The sequence below is a fragment of the Zootoca vivipara genome, chromosome 3 (genome assembly GCF_965207765.1).
Source record: "Zootoca vivipara chromosome 3, rZooViv2.hap1.1, whole genome shotgun sequence".
Lineage (NCBI taxonomy): Eukaryota > Metazoa > Chordata > Lepidosauria > Squamata > Lacertidae > Zootoca > Zootoca vivipara.
This window is the reverse complement of record NC_142586.1, coordinates 116,275,729-116,297,575: the sequence shown is the minus strand read 5'-3', so window position 1 is coordinate 116,297,575 and position 21,847 is coordinate 116,275,729. Positions and strand designations below refer to the sequence as shown.

At 43.6% G+C, this 21,847-nt stretch overlaps 1 protein-coding gene across 10 annotated transcripts in view; it reads left to right on the top strand.

The window, feature by feature from the left end:
* The window catches only part of NCOA1 (nuclear receptor coactivator 1), a 268,260-nt gene that overhangs the window by 37,997 nt on the left and 208,416 nt on the right, over positions 1 to 21,847 (top strand). The window contains exon 1 of one of the 10 annotated variants that reach the window (XM_088666960.1): positions 4,353 to 4,484. The exons of 7 other annotated variants lie outside the window; for them this stretch is intronic. The gene's annotated coding sequence lies outside the window, so the exon portion shown is untranslated. Of the gene's footprint in view, positions 1 to 4,352; positions 4,485 to 21,847 lie in introns of those variants that run through there. 2 more of the 10 variants (XM_060273181.2, XM_088666957.1) reach the window with 2 other exon arrangements.

The following is a 21,847-nucleotide window of genomic DNA, read 5'->3' as shown; positions in this document are numbered from 1 at the left end:
ATATGTGGCACTCCTTACCTGGACAAAGAGGGGCAAAGCTGACCATTAACCATTTCCTAACAGGGAATAAACTAGGAATTCCCACTGGTACTTTTTAAACTCATGAGCGTGGTAGAGTTAATTTTCATTGTTGTGGCAGCTACATTTAATTTTGAGGACCAAACTGGTGGTGATGAATTTTCTTAATTTTTTGGATGGCAGGATTTATGTTTTAAGTAAATGTGAACATCTGTGGGTTTGCATTACAGAACTGTGACTAACTTATTTTGCTTGATAGTGAGGAGAGCATCAAAGGGAAGGAATGTTTCTTTTCAGATAAGTGAGTGTCTATTTGCATGTGTGCACATGTGCGCACATTCTTGTGACGTATGGTCAAATGAAGCAGAAAGATACATTTTAAAAAAGATACATTTAAAAAACTTCAAAAAAAGAAATAAAGCAGTAAAAATAACCCAAAAAACAACAAATGAAGCAGAAAGGTCCCATTGTTACGGTCTGTTTGGATGTTTAACTCTGAGCACATCAGAAACGAGATCCAAACAAGATTAACATTACAGCAAATGTCCCTCTTCCCCCTAGCCCTGGTAATCCCAGATAGTGAAGGCAGAAGATATTTGGGCTTCGATGGGTCTCTAAGTGGAGTCTATTGAGTAGGCTCAAACCTCACCTTAGCCCATCATTTGCTTGTTCATTTAGGATTTGTAACCCCAAAATGACAGGGATTGCTTGATGGGTGCTTGATAACCTTCCTTTCCTGTTTTTGCGTTCATGAATTGCATTAAAATTGGTGAGTGGTCACAGACCTGCCACAGTGTAGTCCAGGCACCCCCAAACTGCGGCCCTCCAGATGTTTTGGCCTACAACTCCCATGATCCCTAGCTAACAGGACCAGTGGTTGGGGAAGATGGGAATTGTAGTCCAAAACATCTGGAGGGCTGAAGTTTGGGGATGCCTGGTGTGGTCTTTCTTCAAGGATAGTGAGTGATCAGCCTTGGACTGTCAGCGGTTATAGGGAGGCGGCCTCTTGAGTTCACAGGGCTCAGGTTTTTTAAGGTAATAAGGTGTGGAATTGAGCTTCCACAGACTACTTGCTCGTCTTGGAAGTGTGAAACTTGTAAAGAACTAGTATAGCCTCCAGTCTTTATTGAAGCCTGTCTATGGGGCAGTACACTTTCTGCTCTAGGGCTAGGAGTGCATCAAAGCTTTTGTTGCTAGTTCTCATCAGGGAAAAACAACATTGGTGTCTCCTCTAATTAAGGGTGGGCTGTCTTTAATGCCATCAAGGGGAAAAAGTAATTTTTAAAAGCATCAAAGCCCCTTTTATCTTACAGCTGCTGGTCTGAAGCATATACTAGAATTTTTATTTTTTAAACAACTTTTGGGTAGTATACAGGAGATATCCTGTCTCCATGTTAGAATGCATGGAAAGGTATAGTGTGTATCACATGCCCAATACTGTAAGAGTGAGATGTGGACTCTCAAGTTTATGTACAGTATCTGAATTATCTGTGTGGAGGTAGAATGTTGCTGCCAAATGGCTTTCTCACCCAGTGGCATGGGCTTACCGGGCATGTGCCTTTCCCTCCCTGGAAACTAGTGTCTTGAAGAACACTGTGAGGATGCAGGTACAGAGTAAAGAGAGGAGGAGCGTTGGACGGAACAAGGAAGCAAGTGGAAATAGTGAGGCAGAATGACACAATCAGACAGCAGAATTATTTCCCTGTGCTTTCCCTGTTGGATGCTCTTTTGCTCACCTGCACAGGGATAGATTGCAGATGGACACTGGGGGAGGAATCTCTCTATTGGGCTCCCCCTACAAGGCTTTAATGTTAGCTGATCTAAACCAGGGATCTTTGGGTATGACTCTTGGAGTACAGTTAATCGACCAGCAAAATGCCAAATGCAGCCAGTGGAAGTTGCCCAAACTGTGATTATGAGTACACGTATATAATATTAGAGGTGAGTGTGTGCTCGTAGCTGTTATTCTGTACGTTATTTCTCACCCATCTCCCTTAAAAGTGTGTGTGAAACATATTTGCAGATGTTAGCCTGCTTGCTAAACATCTCACCCTCAGTATGCTGGTGCCAAAGTCTTTGCAACTTCTTTTGTGCTTGCCACACCTGCTTGCTTTTCAGTAAGCATTGCATGGACTTACCACACCCTTAACACTAAATGAGTCCATGAGTCCACCTAGTTTCCTATTTTCTAGCAGCAGCTCTTCCAAGCTACTTTCTAGTTACCTTTAAGGTTGTAGAGACATGTTTTTTAATACTGTACTATTATTTACAGTGGTACCTTGGTTGCCAAACTTAATCCGTTCCAGGAGCCCGGGAGACAGCTTCTGATTGGCTGCAGGAGCTTCCTGCACTCAATTGGAAGCTGTGGAATCCATGTCAGATGTTCAGCTTCCAAAAAACATTCGCAAACCGGAACACTCACTTCCGGGTTTGCGGTGTTTGGGAGCCGATTTGTTCGGGAGCCAAGCCATTCGAGAACCAAGGTATCACTGTATTTCAATGCTAAAATAATTGGGCAGTTAAAATATTAGATTTGGAAGGTACCCCAAGGGTCCTCTAGTCCAACTCCTTGCAGATGCAGGAATCCTGCCCAGTTTTCCCTGGGTGGGTTCGAATACCAACCTTCTGGTTAACAGCCAGACACAATGATCCATTGTGCCACAGGAAATTATAATTACTTGTGAACTTGCTGATTGTTAGATCTCTTTCAGTCTCATGTGATAAACTTAATCATAAGCATTGCATGTAACTACACTCTTGTCACAATGCTGAGGTGGAGTATTAAAACAATCAAATAATTTTTAAAAATGAAGAAGGCTTTTTTTTGTTTGCCCCCTTACCACCTAAACCACCAGTCTAAATTTGTCTTCAGGTTATCTCTCTGGCATATTTATTGTTGCATTTATATGCTGCCCTTTTCTCCAAGAAGCTCAAGGTTGTGTACATGGTTCTTTCCCTCCTCAATTAATTCCCACAACAACTCTGTGGTGTAGGTTAGGGCAGTGACTTGCCCAGTTCTCCCAGTGAACTTTATAGCCAGGTGGGAATTTGAACCCTGGTCTCTCAGGCTGAAAACCGGTTTTCCTGTGGATACTTAATAATGGAGCAATTTTAGTTTCGTATTCCATTCTGATCTGGAGCAAACCTGCTTGATATCTGTTGTCCTGTGTCCAGCATTTCCCCCGCTACTTTGCAGTGATAATTTGCCTTTGGCAAAGGTTGACAGTATCCATTTTTAATTGCACGTGTTTTGTGTAGATTTGTAAGTGCTTTCCACGAATGTTTCTCTATAGAGACTCCTTGGGGGAATATCCATCTTCCCTGTTATGAAATGGATATTCTCCAAGGCTTAGTTTACATAATATCTGATCAGTGATGTTGGAGGCCTTTTGTAAATTTGATAAGGTGCTTACTAAGTAAGTTGTGTTTGCCATGAAAACAGGCGGGCGAGCTTGAAATGCTTTGCCGTTTGTGCAAGAGCAGGAGAACAAAGTGAAAGGTGCAGCACAGCTTTTGTCAGGTGCAACTGCACTCAAGACTAGGAGTGGCTTTAGCGCATGGAGCATTCTCAGGCCAGTCTGCATTTTAATGTGCAAATTGCAGGTTTGTTTTGCTGGTGTATTTTGGGTGGAGATGCAGCTCCAAATTGGAGCTCTGTCTGAAGCTCTAATTGACTGTATCACACCTTGTGTTCCTGTGGGTTCTTCACTAATTTTGCACTTCTTGTCGCTGATCATGTGAAATGGCCTTTTCAAAGCAGCTTGACTTAATGTGCAAGCAACGAAAAATCAGAATGGGGTGCAAAGTAGGGCAGTTTCTTTTCAGGCTCTTTTGATAAGCCGACTGTGCGCACTTGGGAGTGGTCCAGTTTCTACATACGGGAATTTCAAGGCTTACCTCATTTCTTTCGCCTGCTTCAGATCCATATGCTGTTAACTGCAGGAATTTGTTGAGAACTGCATTTTGCTGGTTTTCAAACTTAGCTTTCTTAACTTTACTTTGCTCAAGGGGCACCAAAGGGGGGAACCAAGGAAGTGATTAAAAATCTAGACTTTCCAGTGTATCCATGTCACAGTGACTGATAACAGCAGGTTTTTTAGCAGGTTCGGAGAGGCAGAAATGATTTGCTTCTCTGTTCCTTTCTTTGTTTTCGCTCTTTCTGTGTCTCTCCTTAGCCCTGCTTTTAACTCTCCTGGCAACGCTGCCTACTTCTGCTGACTCATGCCAGGCCTTTCTTCAGCACAATTTGACAGCCTTTCAAATATGAATGCTAGCTTAACCATAAAAGTTATTTTTCTAATGTCCTTAATGTTTGGCCCCTGTGAGTAATTTTTTTTTTTTTTTTTACCGAGCCGAAGCCTGCATAAGAGTAATTTATTGCTGGAAATTAAATCAAGGCCAACTGCAGTGATTCGGTCTTCAAAAATTAAAATCCCTGATTGCTGACTCAATTAGAATGCCAGTGGGTAAGTACGTCAAGCCTCCAGCATTTACAAGAAAAAGAATCGGCGCTCTTTTGTTGTGCACTTCTGAGCTTAAAAGCACTTACTGACCAAATACAGTACTTTATTCTGCTGTGCATTATTGTATTTATGTAACAGCCATTGTCTTCTATGTTGTGTGTCTTTGAAAGTGTTGGGTGAATGTGGTCTTGTGTTACCTGCTGAACCACTTCACTTTGCCAGTGGCCTTCAGACTGTATGGAATCGTTTTTGTCTAACTTAATTTTTAAATCTTGCTGATTTTTCTATTAGAATAGCATTCTGTGGTGCTCTCCATGCGGTGCTTAGGTTGGCAGTGTTGCTTTTCAACGTCCTACCTCTTTCAAGTGAATATTCCACGAAAAAGCCAACACTACCACTTTTATAAAGGGGGGGGGAATCAAATGTTCAAACTTTGTGTTCCCACTGATTATTTTCTGCAGCAGTGTGTATGTAATACAACCCTGAAAAGTGTGTTTGTGTGTTGTGATGCAGTTGTGACCCTGATCTAAATTACATCATGCAGGTTAAAATACAAGTTTGATCTTAAATTATAAAACAGGTTAGGGAGATCATACCACAGCATATGTGTGTGAACAATGTTAGGAATATTTCCATGAAGAAAACTCTCTCTCTCTCTCTCTCTCTCTCTCTCTCTCTCTCTCTCTCTCTCTCTCTCTGTGTGTGTGTGTGTGTGTGTGTGTGTGTGTGTGTGTGTGTGATATTTTCATGGTAATATTTCTTCTCTGGTTGCATAATCTTTATTATTGGTGACAATGTGTTAAAAAGGCTGCTCTTGGTCATACACTTAAAATATATATACATATGTTTGTAGCTTGCAGGTTGGAAGCAAATAAGAAGGCAGTAAACTATTGTCTGGTAACATTTCAGCCTTTGAATCAATTTTATTTTTGTGCTGTTGGGCATTTTTATTATGGATTTTTGTGGAGTAAACTTAAGGACCCCGCTTTCTCCAGTCATTGCAACAAGGGACTTAGCTTCCATTAGCATTAATGGGCATTAACCATTCCACGTATAGAAATTGCAGACATGCAAGGCAGTGCATATACTGCTCTGTGTGCACAGTTCCTGCATTATAACCATGGACTCAAGTCTTGTATGCTGGGCAATTGCAAGCCTTGTATTTCAGTCCCTTAAGTAAAGGGGGACAGAGGCAGGGAAGAAGAGGCAGGGCAGGTTGGTGTAAATCAGCCTTCCTCAAACTTTGGGTCTCCAGATGTTGTTGCACTCCAATCTCCACCTTCTCAGGCAGCATGGCCAATGATCAAGGATGATGGGAGTTGTAGCTCAGCAACATCTGGGGATCCAAGTTTGGGGAAGACTGGTCTGTATGCTCTGTATGCCCCTACTAGATTCCTTTTGGCTTCCAGAGTACAGTAGTCTTTTAGGGTTGCATGTTGCCTTCCTCAAAGATCTCAAAAATTGGCACACTCTTAATATAAAGTCTGTATTCCTTCTGATTGTTCATATGAGTGAACATGCAGTATGTCATTGTAACTCAAGGGCTCAAATCGAACCTTCGTAGCTGTCTAAAGACTCCTGTTGCTGCAGAGACCTGGATGTGGTTTGGCTTTTTTCCTCCTGCTTTTCCTCCTTATTGCTCTGCCAATTCTGAATAGATGGCTGGTGCGTATAGCCATAGGTTGATGTGAAGACTGATAAGATGTGGGGCATTTGGAGAAACTGAGGTAGCCAGGTGGATGTGGGTGGGTGGGAGATCTCAGTGGTAGATCATACACATTTTATGCTCAGAAGGCCCCAGGCAATTCCTGGCATCTCCAGGTGGGGCTGGGAGAGACCGCTATCTGAAACTGAAAAGCCACTGCCAGTCAGTGTAGGCAGTACTGAGTTAGATAGAACAATGGTCTGACTGTATTAGACAAGTTCCTAGGTTTCCTATGGTGCCTCTCACTGTTGATTCAGGTCTTGCCCACAAGAAGGAGAGTGTGCAGGCAGTTAGTTGCTAAGCAGCTGCTCATGTTCTAAACTTCATCTGTTGATGTAGTCTTCACACATAGGTACATCATCACATAGGTGATCCTGATTCAACCCTGGCGATCAATGGGGTGACAGATGTTGCAGCCAGATCGCCCTCACATCCTACATAGGTGATCCTGATTGACTGTAATGACTTCAGCATGTAGGTCCTGCTTAGAAATACACAGATAATATATCTAGATAATTTCATTTGTGTGCCACCTTTCCATAGTTCAAACCATGCTCAAGGCAGCTTACAGCATGAAAAAATACCTAATTACAACATCAGCAAGGCAGTTTATCACCTCCCCATCAATTTTTGAAATTAGCCAGGTGCCAGGTGTATTTTGCACCTGGGTATCAGCCACTTGCGACCAAGTGAAGGTGCCTGGGGTGCCATGATTGTGCCTGACATATCCGCCATATGGAGGTGCTTTGCCTGAGGATCATTGGATCTTGACTGGTTTCACACACCAATACCACATCCTGTTGAGTCTATCAGTTGTACAGTATTTTATTTGCACAATCAAAATGAATTTCAGGAACCCTAATGCTTTTTCTGCCTAGCCGGAGCAGCAGCAGTCAACGATGTTATAGTTAGTTGTTGTCACCTGTCTTCACTTACCCCACCCCTCTGCCCAGCTCACAGTTGTGAAGAATATTCCTAATGGTCCATGTCACCATTACAAAGAAAGGTCAGAATAGGCCAATATATATGTGGACTGTCCCTGGATAAAGTGACTTTTCTTCCTTATGTTCTCAAAGTTTGTATTTTAGTTCAAGGTTGTCATCTGAACTAGCCAAGTGTTAAATCACAGTCACTCCATCATTTGAAAAATAAGACTTAATAATAATAGTAACAATAACAACAACAATAATCATAATTTATTTGTACCCCGCCCATCCGGCTGGGTTTCTCCAGCCACTCTGGGCAGCTTCCAACAAAGATTTAAATACATTAAAATGTCACACATTAAAAACTTCCCTAAACAGGGCTGCCTTCAGATGTTTTCTAAATATCAGGTAGTTGTTTATCTTTTTGACATCTGATGGGAGGGCATTCCACAGGGCGGGCGCCACTACCGAGAAGGCCCTCTGCCTGGTTCCCTGTAGGTTTGCTTCTCGCAGTGAGGGAACCGGCAGAAGGCCCTTGGTGTTGACCTCAGTATCCGGGCAGAACGATGGGGGTGGAGATGCTCCTTCAGGTATACTGGGCTGAGGCCGTTTAGGGCTTTAAAGGTCAGCACCAACACTTTGAATTGTGCCCGGAAATGTACTGGGAGCCAATGTAGGTCTTTCAGTTGCCTGCCCCAAAATGGCAACTAGACTTTCTATCTTGCTGACTGAAACTTTGGTTTAAGGAGCCATTTGGGGCCTGGCTTATATATCTGAGTTTCTAACACTGCCCCCCCAATCCCTTTCTGCTTTCCTCTTGGTTAAATGAAATTACCTTGGACAGTAGTAATTGTTTCTTTGCCATCCTTGGTAATTAAAAGAATAAAGGGTCTTAGTGGAAAGTAGATTTAGCTCAGGAAACTGATTGCCAAATCACATCGAAAGATGTCTGAATGGAAGATTGTTGGATCTGCTTGCCTGATCAGGCTGTTTTCAATGGGAATAGCAAAAGTCTTTTTCTGTGACGAAAGGTATTCCTTGAAACAAATGTGCTCTTCTCCCCCCCCCCCCCAAGACACGGGTAGCACCAAGCAACACACAGTGACTGCTGGTTGAATGCATGTGTGTGCAGGCATGCAGTTGATTATTTGACAGGAACTGAAAATGGATTCAAGAAAGACTGATCAAGTGATCTAATTGTCATGATTAATGTTTGTACAGTATTCATGTGGTTGGAGGGAATGGAGAGAGAGAGGCGGGAGAGTGCTGCCCATCTCCCCAAGCTGCAAACTCACCCCTATAAGTTGCTGTAGACCAGGCATCCCCAAACGTCGGCCCTCCAGATGTTTTGGACTACAATTCCCATCATCCCTGACCACTGGTCCTCTTAGCTAGGGATCATGGGAGTTGTAGGCCAAAACATCTGGAGGGCCGGAGTTTGGGGATGCCTGCTGTAGGTGATGGTTCATGCAGTGGTACTCGGTTTATGTATGAGTTGCATTGTTTATCACTATTCACAGTGTCCAGGACTATCACGTGGTTGTCCATTGTGCTATGCTTGTGCAATCTTGTTGCACACAACAGGAGTCACTTGTTATTTCCAATATTTGGGAGATGTATGCGATAACCCTGCAGCCGGAGTGCCACCCTGAGGGAAGATGTCTGGATCCCACACACTAAATTGCAACTGCATGTTTATTAAAAAGGAAAAAAAGAGAAAAAAGATTGTATGCAAATTCTTTAGAACAACTTCAGAGAGAGAGAGAGAGGTAACCTGCATATCTTGTGTTAGCAGTACCAATGATTAGTTGTCCACTCATGCTGGGAAGCTGGTACTTTGGGGGGACAGTTCTCAACATGTAAAGGATCAATAACTTCTCAAGAATTTGTCTAACTGACATGCCATGTAATTACAAGAAAAGTAGTCCTTTCCCATCATTAATGAAAATTGAGATTTCAGCAAACGGATGACTCTGGGTCATTACTATGGGATTTCACTGGCCTTGACAAAGGAAGCATCAGAGGTTACCAGCCATGGTCACAAGATTTTGCAAACTTTATTTATGCTAATCACCTCCCTGTTCCGTTCCTGTTGTGGTATTGTGGGCTGAGCCTGTTGCCCACATAAGCTATTGCATGTTGAAACTGGGGCTGGGATGCAGGAGGCAACCAACGGATGCTGCATATTTTTCTGGGTTTCGTTGTAGCACAGTTATTGATCAGTTTAAGGAATCTAGGTCAGGGATTACTGTTCATGTGTTAAATGGAAACACATTGGGCAGGGATCCACAAATTTTGGCTTTGCTGAATACGTACAACCATATCCCCCGTAAAATAATAATAATAATTGCCTTTTTCAGATGATCACCATACAGCATATCTAGATATATAGATATATAATGAAACAATGAAACCACGAAACCTTTAGGCATGTGGCCCATGTCGAAAGAGACACAATACATTATCCATCTACATAGCATGGAGAGGAAGATGTAAAACAGGAAAGTACATGCAATCATAGCCTAATAATTACACATGGTGCCAGATTTTCCAGGCCTGTAAAGATGGCCTTCTTGAGAATGTATCATTTGAAGTAAAGTCAGTAAAGGATTGCCAAATCATATAGAAATAATCTTTGCAATTCAAGAGAACTTGAGGGAGGGCAGGCAGGCATTCTGGGTGGGCATTGTTGCCAGTGGTGGTCTGTTTGTGATGTCAACATATTGAAGCCAGTATGGGCATATCGTATATTGCTTTTTTCTTTCTTTCATATTCTCACTTTTATGTGTATCTTTGTTGTTGTTTTTCTCCCCCTCACTTTTCCTTCTTTTTTTGTATCACTTTATTTCTTTTAATTGAAATCACCTTTTTTTTAAAAAAAAGCACACTGAAGCCAAATTCACATGCAGTTTACATTAGACATAGCTCTCAAGTATATTTGCAATGAGATAAGTGTGTGGTGTCTGGATGTAGGATTCTTAGTAAGAGTGTTTTATTCAGTTCTAGTTAAAGAAAGGGAAGGGAAACTTTTATTTCATGACTGTCATCGCTCTGCACAGAAACTGCAGTGTTAAGGTTTATGGTTTACCTTTACTTAGAACTGACCTCTTCAAGTAGTTCTGCCTAGCCCGGTTTAAAGTTTCTCTTTCTCTGTCTGCTCTGATAAGCAGTGTGCTCCCTACATTAACAACTTAAGCTCTTTGGGTTTAAATCCACTTAAAGTTAAGCCTGCTGACCTCCCCAAACCAACAGAGTGAGCTGCGTTTATCACTTCGTGGAATCAGCATTTCTAATTCATGACACAAGATGGGCCCAGCGGCTTCTTGACAGCATATTCAATAGCTCATTGTGCACCTGCTCCTTTAATTCAGCACAGAAGCTCTGCTGTCCACATCACCTTGCTCAATAAATGTTGTCGTCTGCATCTATTTTTATTTTCTTTCTCTTCAATGCTCCAGTTGCTTTCTGGGCAGCAGCAACGGCCTGGCTGCTATTTTCTGGTGCCCATGTATCACGAACACATCCAGCATGTTCTTTTGTAGACAGCCATGGTCTTTGTAGGGATGTCTGGGTGATGGGTGTGTGTCTGTCATTTTCTTTGTCATTTTCCTGGCATTTCGGCTTCTTACAGATGTTTACTCATCATCAGTGTGTAGTGATGTACACAGGGCATTGAGGCTACTGCGCCTGAGCATAGGAAACACACTGTTGAGGTAATTGTAAATACATGCCTGGTGTCCTTGTGCCTTTGCTCATCTCTTTGAAGTTGTGCTGGCATCTGTCTGTCTTGGGAAACAATGTAGGAGCGTCCCTTTGGGAGTGAGGTCAAACTGTTGGAAGGTTGCAGTGCCTGCTGTGGCTTTAGAGACCAAATAAGGGAGAGACATGCTGTGTTGCAGCTGGGGCAGATGGAGGTATCCGGTTGTGCTGCTGCAGATGCAGGGCGTTTCTTTCCTCTGAGCTCCTCCCAGCGGTTATTCCTCCTCTGGTCATTGCTATATGAATACATGACGTGTCTGTCTGGCTCCTGGCACTGCGGTTGTCTGCAAGGGATTCCCAGGTGGCATGGTTGATTTTGCCAGCCTCCATGTCACATTTGCAAACATCTTTGTAACTCTTTGAAGTGGTCTTCCATATACAGTGGTACCTCGCAAGACGAATGCCTCGCACGACGAAAAACTCGCAAGACGAAAGCGTTTTGGGATGTTTTTGCCGACTCGCAAGATGAAGTTTTCTATGGCCGCGCTTCGCAAGACGAAGTTTTTCGGCGTTTTTTTCCCCCCCACGGCAAACCGCGCTTTGCAAGATGAAATTATCGCAAGACGAAGCGACTCGCGGAACAAATTACTTTCATCTTGCGAGGCACCACTGTATTATCCTTTTCAGCACTAGTAATGTGAGCGTAACAAGACATACTCTTTAAAATAAGCCCATGTTACCTTGGGCCTATCTATCATTGGCTTTGTGTGTTGGTTGCTATTCCTCATGCCTTGCATATTCTACTAGGACATTTATGTTAGCAGTGACCAATGCAACGGGCACCTTGCTTGTAGGCCGAGATCGAAAGGTTGAAATTAATAAGCTTAACTTGACCACTGTTTAAATCAGACTGTTCATTCTACTTGGTTATTTTGTTACTGCCACTTTGAAAAGTTATTGGAGATTCACCCCACCCCTCTTTTCAACCAATAGCCAATTACCCCAGTCCCTCCAACCTACTTAACCACTCGGGCCAGAGGGCTACACTTACAGAGTCTTCTGCTTGCTCTTTGTGCTCTGGAGATTCTCGGAGTTCACCTGAACCTCTGTCGAAGTCTTCACCTGGGCACAGTAGCCTCTGCTAACTGAGGCACTCTATAGTCCATGCTGACCCTTGGCTTCTAGATTACCTCAAAGGCTGCCTCTTGGGACACTCACACTTACTTGCAAACCTCCTTCAACCCCAGTCAATGATTTCAGCTCTTGGGTTCCTTGAGGCTTTGCAAGGCTCTTGTTTTATTTTATTTTGTTGCATTTATATACCACCTCTCCTCCAAGAAGCTCATGGTGATGCACACGGTTCTCCTCCTCCCCATATTATTCTCACAACAACCCTGTGAGGTAGGTTAGGCAAAGAGGAGTGACCAGTCCAGGGTCAACCTGTGAGCTTCATGGCTGAGTGGGGATTTGAACCCTGGTCTCCCAGGTCCTAGTCCAGCGCTCTAATGACCTCCACGTCCTTATGCCCTTTGCCTGGCTCCTGGCTTCAGCTGCTGCTGCCTCACGGGATAACTTGACCACGGTAGTGTGAGGCAGAGTGTCCGCTGTGTTATGCAAGAAAAACTCACCAAATTTCAACCAACTGTTTCTGTGTAAATGTACAAGACCTCCGTCTCAAAGCTGTCCTTGCTTTGACAGAATGCCGACTGACAGTTCACCCACCTGAAGTCCTATTTTGGAGATGTTGCATCTCTTACAGCTCCTCACGGCAAATCAAGATCATTTACTCAGTTAACTGTGAATTTGTGTGTGCAACTTTTAAGACAAACGCTTTACCTTATGAAAAGAACAAGTAAAGAAAAGGGATCCACCCCCCCCCCAAGAGTTTTCTCTCCCTCTCTCCTCCTTCCAGCAAAAGAGCCCAAGGTGGGTGGGTGGGTGGGGAAGCTAGCTTTGTGGCAGACATTTGTGCCAGAAGAGAACAGGATCTCTCACCACTGTCTAGTGAGTGAGTGGCTCTATGGAGTCCTGGTCTTCAGAATATCAGAAGATGTAGCCCTCTTCCACATGAACTACATTGTTTGCAGATCTCCATCATGCACAAATTTAGTCCTTTCCCTTTGGGAGAGGATCCACAATTATCTTTGAAAACAGGCAGCAGTATTCATCAATCATTTAATCAGCCACTTAATCATTTTTCATCACGTCTGTTGTCCAGTCACAAACAGCTCTATTTTGCTGGTTAAGAACGTTTAGCAGTCTGGAAATCATTTAAACTTTCGCAATGTACACTAGCTCCAGAATGTGACGTATTAATTAAATTCTGCTGCATCAAATATATCTTCACTCCCCCCTTCTCCCAACAGCTCTGCAAGCTTTATAACTCTGGTCTGTGAAGGATTGTGTATAAGTGAGTTTTCTTCATACTGGAGAACTGTAAAACACATGTTCTGGTTTATTTTTTTAATAAACCTTTTTTAAAATTAGATTAAGCACAGCAAAGAACGCTATAAAGTGAATGCATGTCAGAAGAATATTGGCGCAAGGATTAAACCTCAGATCTCTCCTCCCACGTCCGCCTTCATCCTTGCACATGTTGTGTCCAGGAAACTAACTCCACTGCAGATTTAAAGCACCAGGCAGTAGAATCAAACGAAATTATTTTGGCTGACTTTGTGAAGCCATTCAAGACTTGCGAACTGCGTTTTGTATGTTAAACGTTTATGACCATGTTTCCTTAGTCCAGCCTTTCTCAACCTTGGGTCCCCAGATGTTGTTGGACCACAACACCCATAATCCCTAGCTCACAGGACCAGTGGTCAGGGATGATGGGAGTTGTGGTCCAGCAACGTCTGGGGACCCAAGGTTGAGAAAGGCTGCCTTAGTCATTTCACTTTTAGATTGGGAAACTGAATGATATTGATTAATAAAGAATCCCCACCTGTATCCCCACCCCCGGCCTTTTTGGAAAGCACCTGGCAGGTGAGCAACTACAAGAAGCAACAGGTGCGCTGTGTGTTTTGTACATCTGAGCTCACCTAATAATGCATTTCAGATTCCTATGTGATTTTATTTTAATAGGTTGTTTTCATTTGGCATAAACCCATTCATAGCTTCCTTAATAACTAATAGCAAGTATGTATTAAAGATTATATAAGAATCTGTGTCATTCACTGGGACCTCATCTTGGGTAGATGTGCTGTTGAAATACTTGAAAGAGGTCATGTCTGTTGTTAAGCTTAGCTGTAACTTCCATGTTTAGTAGCTCAGCTAGGGCTTCTGTTTCCCTGATGCCGCCCCCATTTTGTATTTCACTTTGCAGCCAGAGATTTCTGGTTGCAATGGCTGGTGCTGAACTGGGAGAAGCTGTGCAAATTCTAACTTCGAGGAAACCCCCATAAACTTCTCCTTTTATAGAAAGCGGAAGGGCAAGGCTCTGATAGTGCTGATGTGGATTTCTAGAATTATCCCTCCAAGCAGTATATTTAGTTGGAGGAAGTAGGAGGTTGGGTTCAACGTGGTGCAATTTACAGCACAGTCTTGCCTGCACCATACCTGTTTGCATATGTTGCAAGTGCCCATAAGCTGAACCCGTCGCAAGGAATCCAATACTTAGGCAACACAACATGTTGGGGTTACAGGAAACAAACAAACAAACAGAAAACAAACTGCACAGAAAAAGTTGGCAAGATGCCAGCATGTTCTAAGCCAGAGGTCAGCAAACTTTTTCAGCAGGGGGCCGGTCCACTGTCCCTTAGACCTTGTGGGGGGGGGGCGAACTATATTTTGAAAGAAAGAAAGAAAAAAGAACGAATTCCTGTGCCCCACAAATAACCCAGAGAAGCATTTTAAATAAAAGCACACATTCTACAGTGGTACCTCGGGTTACAGACACTTCAGATTACAGACTCTGCTAACCCAGAAATAGTTACCTCAGGTTAAGAACTTTGCTTCAGGATGAGAACAGAAATTGTGCGGCAGCGGCAGCAGGAGGCCCCATTCAGGTTAAGAACGGACCTCCAGAACGAATTAGGTTCTTAACCCAAGGTACCACTGTTCTCATGTAAAAACACCAGGCAGGCCTCACAAATAACCCAGAGATGCATTTCAAATAAAAGGACACATTCTACTCATGTAAAAGCACGCTGATTCCTGGACCGTCCGCGGGCTGGATTGAGAAGGCGATTGGGCTGGCTCCGGCTCCCGGGCCTTCGTTTGCCTACCCATGTAATCTAAGCATTGCAAGCCTGTGCTGTTACAATGAGAGGTATGGGAAGTTGCAATGGAGGTAACAAAATAAAAAAATTCCTTCAATAGCACCTTAAAGACCAACTAAGTTTATATTTTGGTATGAGCTTTCGTGTGCATGCACACTTCTTCAGATACACTAGAAACAGAAGTGTCAGACCTCATTTCAGAGACAAAGAAAAACAGGAGCAGCTGACATGCAACACTGTTACCTCCATTTACAGGTAGGTAGCCTAAGGGTCTGACACTTCTGTTTCTAGTGTATCTGAAGAAGTGTGCATGCACACGAAAGCTCATACCAAAATATAAACTTAGTTGGTCTTTAAGGTGCTACTGAAGGAATTTTTTTTATTTTGCTTCGACTCAGACCAACACGGCTACCTACCTGTAAATGGAGGTAACAGTGTTGCATGTCAGCTGCTCCTGTTTTTCTTTGTCTCTGAAATGAGAACTTGCTAGCTGTGCCCCTTAGCATTTGCAGCTTGTCAACACAGAGGCATGGTTTCCAAACCATGTGAGGTTCAGCCCTAGAACTTCTTTCCAGCAGTAAGGATGATGGGATCTGAGCAGAGTCTGTGGCTCTTCAGATATTGGGGCAAATGCCCTGCTGGGGAGTAAGCAGGGAAGGGTTGAAGGTAAAAACATCCACTGTTGCTATAACCTTTATCAGTCTGGAAAGCGGTGTCCGTGCCTCTCCAGGACTAACCTGGGCTTCTTCTTCCCCCAGTTTAGAGTGTCTCTCTATACTAGTCATGAAGAAAGCCTTTTCTCTTCCTTAGAGGACTTACGCGGGCCCTTCATTTTTTATTTATTTTTTTAAAAAGCAGTGCAGGTGATGTGTTTTATGATGCACCGGGTTCAATTAAAAAGTGTTAATTCTTTTTCGCTCTTCCTTGTCAAGGGGAGCCAATCAGTATTTTTTTCTGCTGCTTTTGCAGCCTATTAAGTGCAGACCTCCCAGCTGAGGCTGGAAATGGGACACACAGCGGCATAGCTGTCAGGATGCCACATCTACATGGAAAGGAGGGAGCACAGAATTAGGGCGCTGCAGCAGCCTGTTCTTATTACTGCAAGAGCAATTCCTTTCTTCTTCAGAGGGGAAGACACTGAATACATGCAAATGGAATAAAAGGGATTGCGGGAGGAAGGAAGGAATGGGGAATGACTTCCAGATCTTTCAAGCTAGGTTTATTTGGTTCACATGGCTTCTGATTTGTGTCGTTGGAACTCCTCAGTTTGGTATGTAGATGTTTATTGGCTTGTTGGAGATGATTTGTAAAGCAAAATGCACTTGATGACGAAAAGCTAAGTTGTGACCTTGGGTCAGAGTTGCCCCTTTGCTTTGGTTACTTTTAAATCTTGTTTCCTGCAGATCCTGTATTGCAGGGGGGGGGTCTTTCAGATATCACTGAACTACAACTCCCACAGTCCCTGGCCTTTGGCTGTGCTGGTTCCGTCCAATAAGAGCTGTAGTTCAGCAACATCTGGAGGGCCACAGTTTAACCACCAATAGTATATTGGAGCTAGAGATCTTCAGTTTATTTCAGCTTTGTATCTACTTGTGTTATCCAAGCACTGTTCTACGATTATGGCAAGTTGAGGGTAGAGAAGTCAAGTTGTGGGAGGTATAAATGATAGAGTTGGTCTAATGCAATGTCTACGAGACTGAGTTAGGAGCCGGGTGCTCTTATGGGTTTGCTGTAAGAATTGCTGAGATAACGTGAGTTGAGTGTTCAGAGCCCTAGGTTGGCAAAGGCTGCTTTACACAGTGCATAAGTACTGTTGCCACAAGAAGGTGTGATTTGCCTTGGGCTTAGATGACTTTAAAAGGGGATTGGGCAGCTGCAGGGAGGAAGTTGTAGCCTATCAATGGCTTTTACAGTATTCCCAATGGCAATATGGGAAACTCCATGTTCAGAGGCAGTTTCTGGGGGCGGGGAAGCATCCGCTGCCTAGTACTGTTCTAGAGAACCTCCGATATTTCAACCCTTGAATTCATGTGCCTGAGCTTGAGGTACCCATATGTGCATGTGCTTCCTCCTGCTTTTGTGTGAATCAGCCTTAAAAAGCCTCGGCAGGGTTGCATGGCTGAAAGACAATCTCCTCTGGGTGAAAGAAGTGTTTTACAGTAGATGAGAGAGGAAGCTCTTCTGAAGCATCTTTGGAAATGTACAGTGCTGTAGACTTTATTACATTCCCTTCTCCCAGGACAAGAGCGAGTTGAGTTGGCACAAGCTTCTACTTGTATATGAATAAGCAGCAATTATGATGAAGCAAGCTTGCTTCAGACTTCAAACACCAGGGAGTTAATTTGCTGTAGCCTGATTGAAAACACAAATAAAACATTTGTAGGTGGCTTGCCTTGGGATAGAGAAAATACAGCCGGCATGTGGGGTTCTTTTTTAAACATGCAGATGTTCAGTCATAGTTTCCTTCTGCTGCAGGTATTTGACTACGCAGAATTAATGTGTGTCAGCTATCTTCAGAAGTAGCCTCTTTTGTTATTGGTTCATACATTTAGCTGTGCTAGTTATCTGTCGCTGGTGCACACCCGACTGGACAGCATTGCCATTTGCTAACATCCTGTCTTTATGTTGCTGCATGAGCCACCCTGAGAATATTTATATTGAATGGAAGCATAGAAGTGTGTAAAAGAAAGAAGGGATATGCATGGTAAGGAGCTGGTGTGCCTCTCCCAGCAGTAATGTGATGCAGTCATGTGTATGCAGACCCATTCTGCATGAACTTTCTCCACTTTTTGAGGGGAATGACTTGCACATAATTGGGTTCATGCTGCTTTCACTTCCAGCCTCTCCTGGACTTTCACCAGCATCTGGCTGGCAGGGTAACCAGACAGACCTGGCTACTTAGCCAAGCAGGGAAGGAATGTCAAAGACCCAAGAAAGTGGTGGCCAAACTCAGGAAGGCTGAAGCGATGGACTTTCCCCCAAGCAAATCTTAACGAATCTGTAAGAGAGCTCTGTGGCCAAATGGTCTTAAGCACATATCCAGCAGGATCCACAAGTACTGTCATGCTCTCCCTGTTGCCATGCAACCTCCCTTGGGTGGGTTGTGGACTCTCCTTCCTTGGAGGTTTTAAAGCAGAGGTTGGATGGCTACATGTCATGGATGCTTTAGCTGAGCTTCCTGCATTGCGGGGGGTTGGACTAGAGCAGGCTTCCTCAACTTCGGCCCTCCAGATGTTTTGAGACTACAATTCCCATAATCCCTGACCACTGGTCCTGCTAGCTAGGGATCATGGGAGTTGTAGGCCAAAAACATCTGGAGGGCTGAGGTTGAGGAAGCCTGGACTAGAGGACCCTTGGGATCCTTCCAGCTCTACAATTCTATGATTCTTTGCTCATTTTGCTAAGGGATGCTGGTGTGAGGAGGTGGACAAGCATGCAAAAGACTGATCTTTTATGAGCTCTTCTGCTTGATCTTGCCTGGAAGCTTTCCGACCTGCTGTACCCTTGCTATTTGAAACTTAATTTTTACCACAGCAGATGGCTTAGTCCTGTGGGCTCACACGTGGAAATGGATTTTGCACCCCCTGGGGTATCTATTAAACTTGTTCAAAAACCATCCTGTGAACTGAGGTTGGATTCCTGAATGTGCCCACTTTGCAGTATTTTCTTCAAACCGGTTAGCAATTGACCTATTCTGATGATACACAGTCAGGGGCATGGGAAGCTGCCAGTCAGGCAAGTGCATTGAGAGATTTCGCAGTGCAGTATAGTGGTATGCTTCACAAAGCTACTTCGGGGCTGCAAATAAATACAGTAGTGCCTACTTTTTAACATTTCTCTGATCTGCTGAAGGGAGGATAAAGCAACAAGTATTTTTTCTTAGGGGTCACAAGCCTGCCAAACTCTTCCTTGCACTGTTAAAAGCCTTTTTTACTTTTCATTTGCAAAGGACAGAGTATTTGACATCTGCTCCCTTGTTCTGGAGCAACTCATTCAGTGCAACAGGTGATGGTCAAATACCCTTGTATCACTGGTTCAAAAGCTCTGCTGCTCTGCTAAATTAATTTTGCAATTAAATGGGCTATTCCTAATCCAGTTTGGTGAGATGCAGACAAATCTGAACACTAATAATGTGCCCACTTTGCTGGGATGTTCAATCAGAGAAGCTTTGTAGCTTAATGGTATTAAAAAAAAACTCTGAGGTGGAAGTGGAAAGTTTTTTATTAGTCTTACAAAGTGGAGCACAGAAGGAGTCCCATCTACTCTGTCCTGCTGAGAGAGATTGAAAAGGATACAAGTTTGTTAGTGGACAGTCCTAAAAGCTTTTAACAGCTGTAAAACAGCCGAATATATAACAGCGTCTTTATTATCGTGATGTGAGAGGCTGTCCAAACAACTCTCAAGCCCTCCTCCCTGCCTGTTTTCTTAATGGCTTTACACATATCTTATTTAGAGATCAGCAGTTTTCTATGTAAATAGGACCCAGGCATTGCTACCTCTTCCCATTTGTGTTTCGGAACTGTGACCAAGTGTCTAATTCTAACTGTGACCAAGCTTCTAATTCACGTCTCCTTTCTGTGAAGGGAGTCAACACTCTGTGCTGCTGGAGCAGATTGCAAGTTGTTAGTATTGTTGCCTGATCTCTGTGATGTTGCAAGGCCACCAGGGGAGGTTTCCAGAGGTTCATACTGCAGCTTCCTTTTGAGCCAGTGGATTTCCATCTTGCCTTAGTTTTTAAAGCTATGCACTCTGGCCTAGCACCTTAGGAAGTAGCTCTAGACTAAGTTAGCCATAGTCAAGCTGCCGGCTTGATTCCAAGCCACCAGCCCCTGCCCCACCTAATGATCGCAGAAGCCTCTGTCTAGAAGTACACTGGGCATGCTAGCCTCTGCCTGTATTTGTTGGCATGGCTCAGAGAGCAAACATTTACAAGATTAGGTTGAAAATTTCATGCTAGGCTTTTGGTTGGCTTAACCTAACCCAGCCCTATTCTAGCTTTCTCTCTGGAGCAGTAAGGAAGTTGGCCCAGTTATGCACATAGCTTGGGTGAATTATTACAGAAGTGCACCTGTGGCTTCTAGAAGATGTCAGCATGTGACAGTGGCCACACCTAGGAAACAGCTTCGACTGGATGGCTAAACCAGGTGAGGGTAGCCCATGGATATCAAAACCTTGGTGAGACCGCTAGGGAGTTCCCTTGCATGCAAAGACAGGCTCTGGTGGATTGAGCAGATGAGACTACAGTGGAACCTCGGTTTATGAACACCTTGGTTTACGAATTTTCGGTTTACGAACGCCGCGGACCCATCTGGAACGGATTAATTCACTTTTCATTACTTTCAATGGGAAAGTTTGCTTCAGTTTATGAACGCTTCAGTTTTCTTTATGTGCCAATGCCAAAGATACTCAGGCCAGACCTCACATTCACTCCACACTGTGCATTGACCTGTTCATGTCTGTCATGTTTCTAGTTTGCTGTTAATTATATTATTCAGTGCGCTTTTGGAGAAAAGGGTTGAAGAGGTGGGGTATGCAAGGCCATGTCCCGCTACTGTGGTGCAGCAATCCAGCTCATCCAATTACTCTCCCATCCACTTCCTTTACTCTTCCCTATCCATTCACCACCCACTGTAATCTAATGAAAGATTATAGGAGGGGAAGCATCCCAGCTATATAGCTTCTTGACTGATATGAGGTGGGGAATATAGTGCAGTGAGGGGGCTGAAATTCTATATACTGTAAGGTGGTTTTGCCATAACTTCCTAGGTACTTCTTTTGGGCAGTGGTCAAGGGCTTGAGAGGCTGTGGCATTGCTTGCTTCTGCTGGCAGCTGACCATTAAGGAAGTTTACCAAAGTATTACAAACCATTGTGCAATATGCTGCTCTGCAGGGGAAATTGCCTTTAATCCACTGAATGTCTCCATTTATGCCTCTGTTTTTCTTTGTGGTGGGTGGGTGGGGCAGATAGAGCTGTTTTTTAGGGTGCTGGTGGCTTCTCCAGAAAAGTTTGAATTGGGGAAGGAATTAGGGAGATTTGCATAGGGCAGAGTTCTACAATATTTTCCCATAAATTACAGTGATCTAATTGAGCATGTCCGCTTAACTTGTATTGGGTAAACAAGCTAAAAATGTTGAAATTGCTAAGCTTCCTTAATATTGCATTTGCAGTTGACACCCATTTGTGGCTACTAATGGACTTATGAAATGCAAATTTTCCCACAGAAAATAAAGAAGACAAACCCTCCCTTTTCGACTCTCTAGACCAGGCATCCCCAAACTTCGGCCCTCCAGATGTTTTGGACTACAATTTCCATCTTCCCCGACCACTGGTCCTGTTAGCTAGGGATCATGGGAGTTGTAGGCCAAAACATCTGGAGGGCCGCAGTTTGGAGGTGCCTGCTCTAGACTCACAGGAAGATAACAATTTAGCAGGAGATGGACAATTCCTGGCAGAAATCCTACTTGTACTGTGAGCTCCATACTGGGGACTTCGTGTCCCCCCCCCTTTTGAGGAGGGTGTTTGGGTTTTGGTTATGTGTTATTAGCTTTTCTACCCACATTTTTAATTATACACGCAAGCTCTTGGTCATGACTTGGCTACCCTACCTTCATGGAGTTTTACAATATCATTTGTTTGCTTTGGTATGTTTAATGATCAACCTAGGATTATAATAAACAAGCCTGGTTTGTATTCGTATCTGTTTGTGTACTTGGAGCTATCACACTACTGCGTTATCAACATATTTAAAATATAATTATATTGCAAGGTGGGGACAGGTGACTGAATGGAATAAAAGCTTGGAACAAAGCCTTTGCCA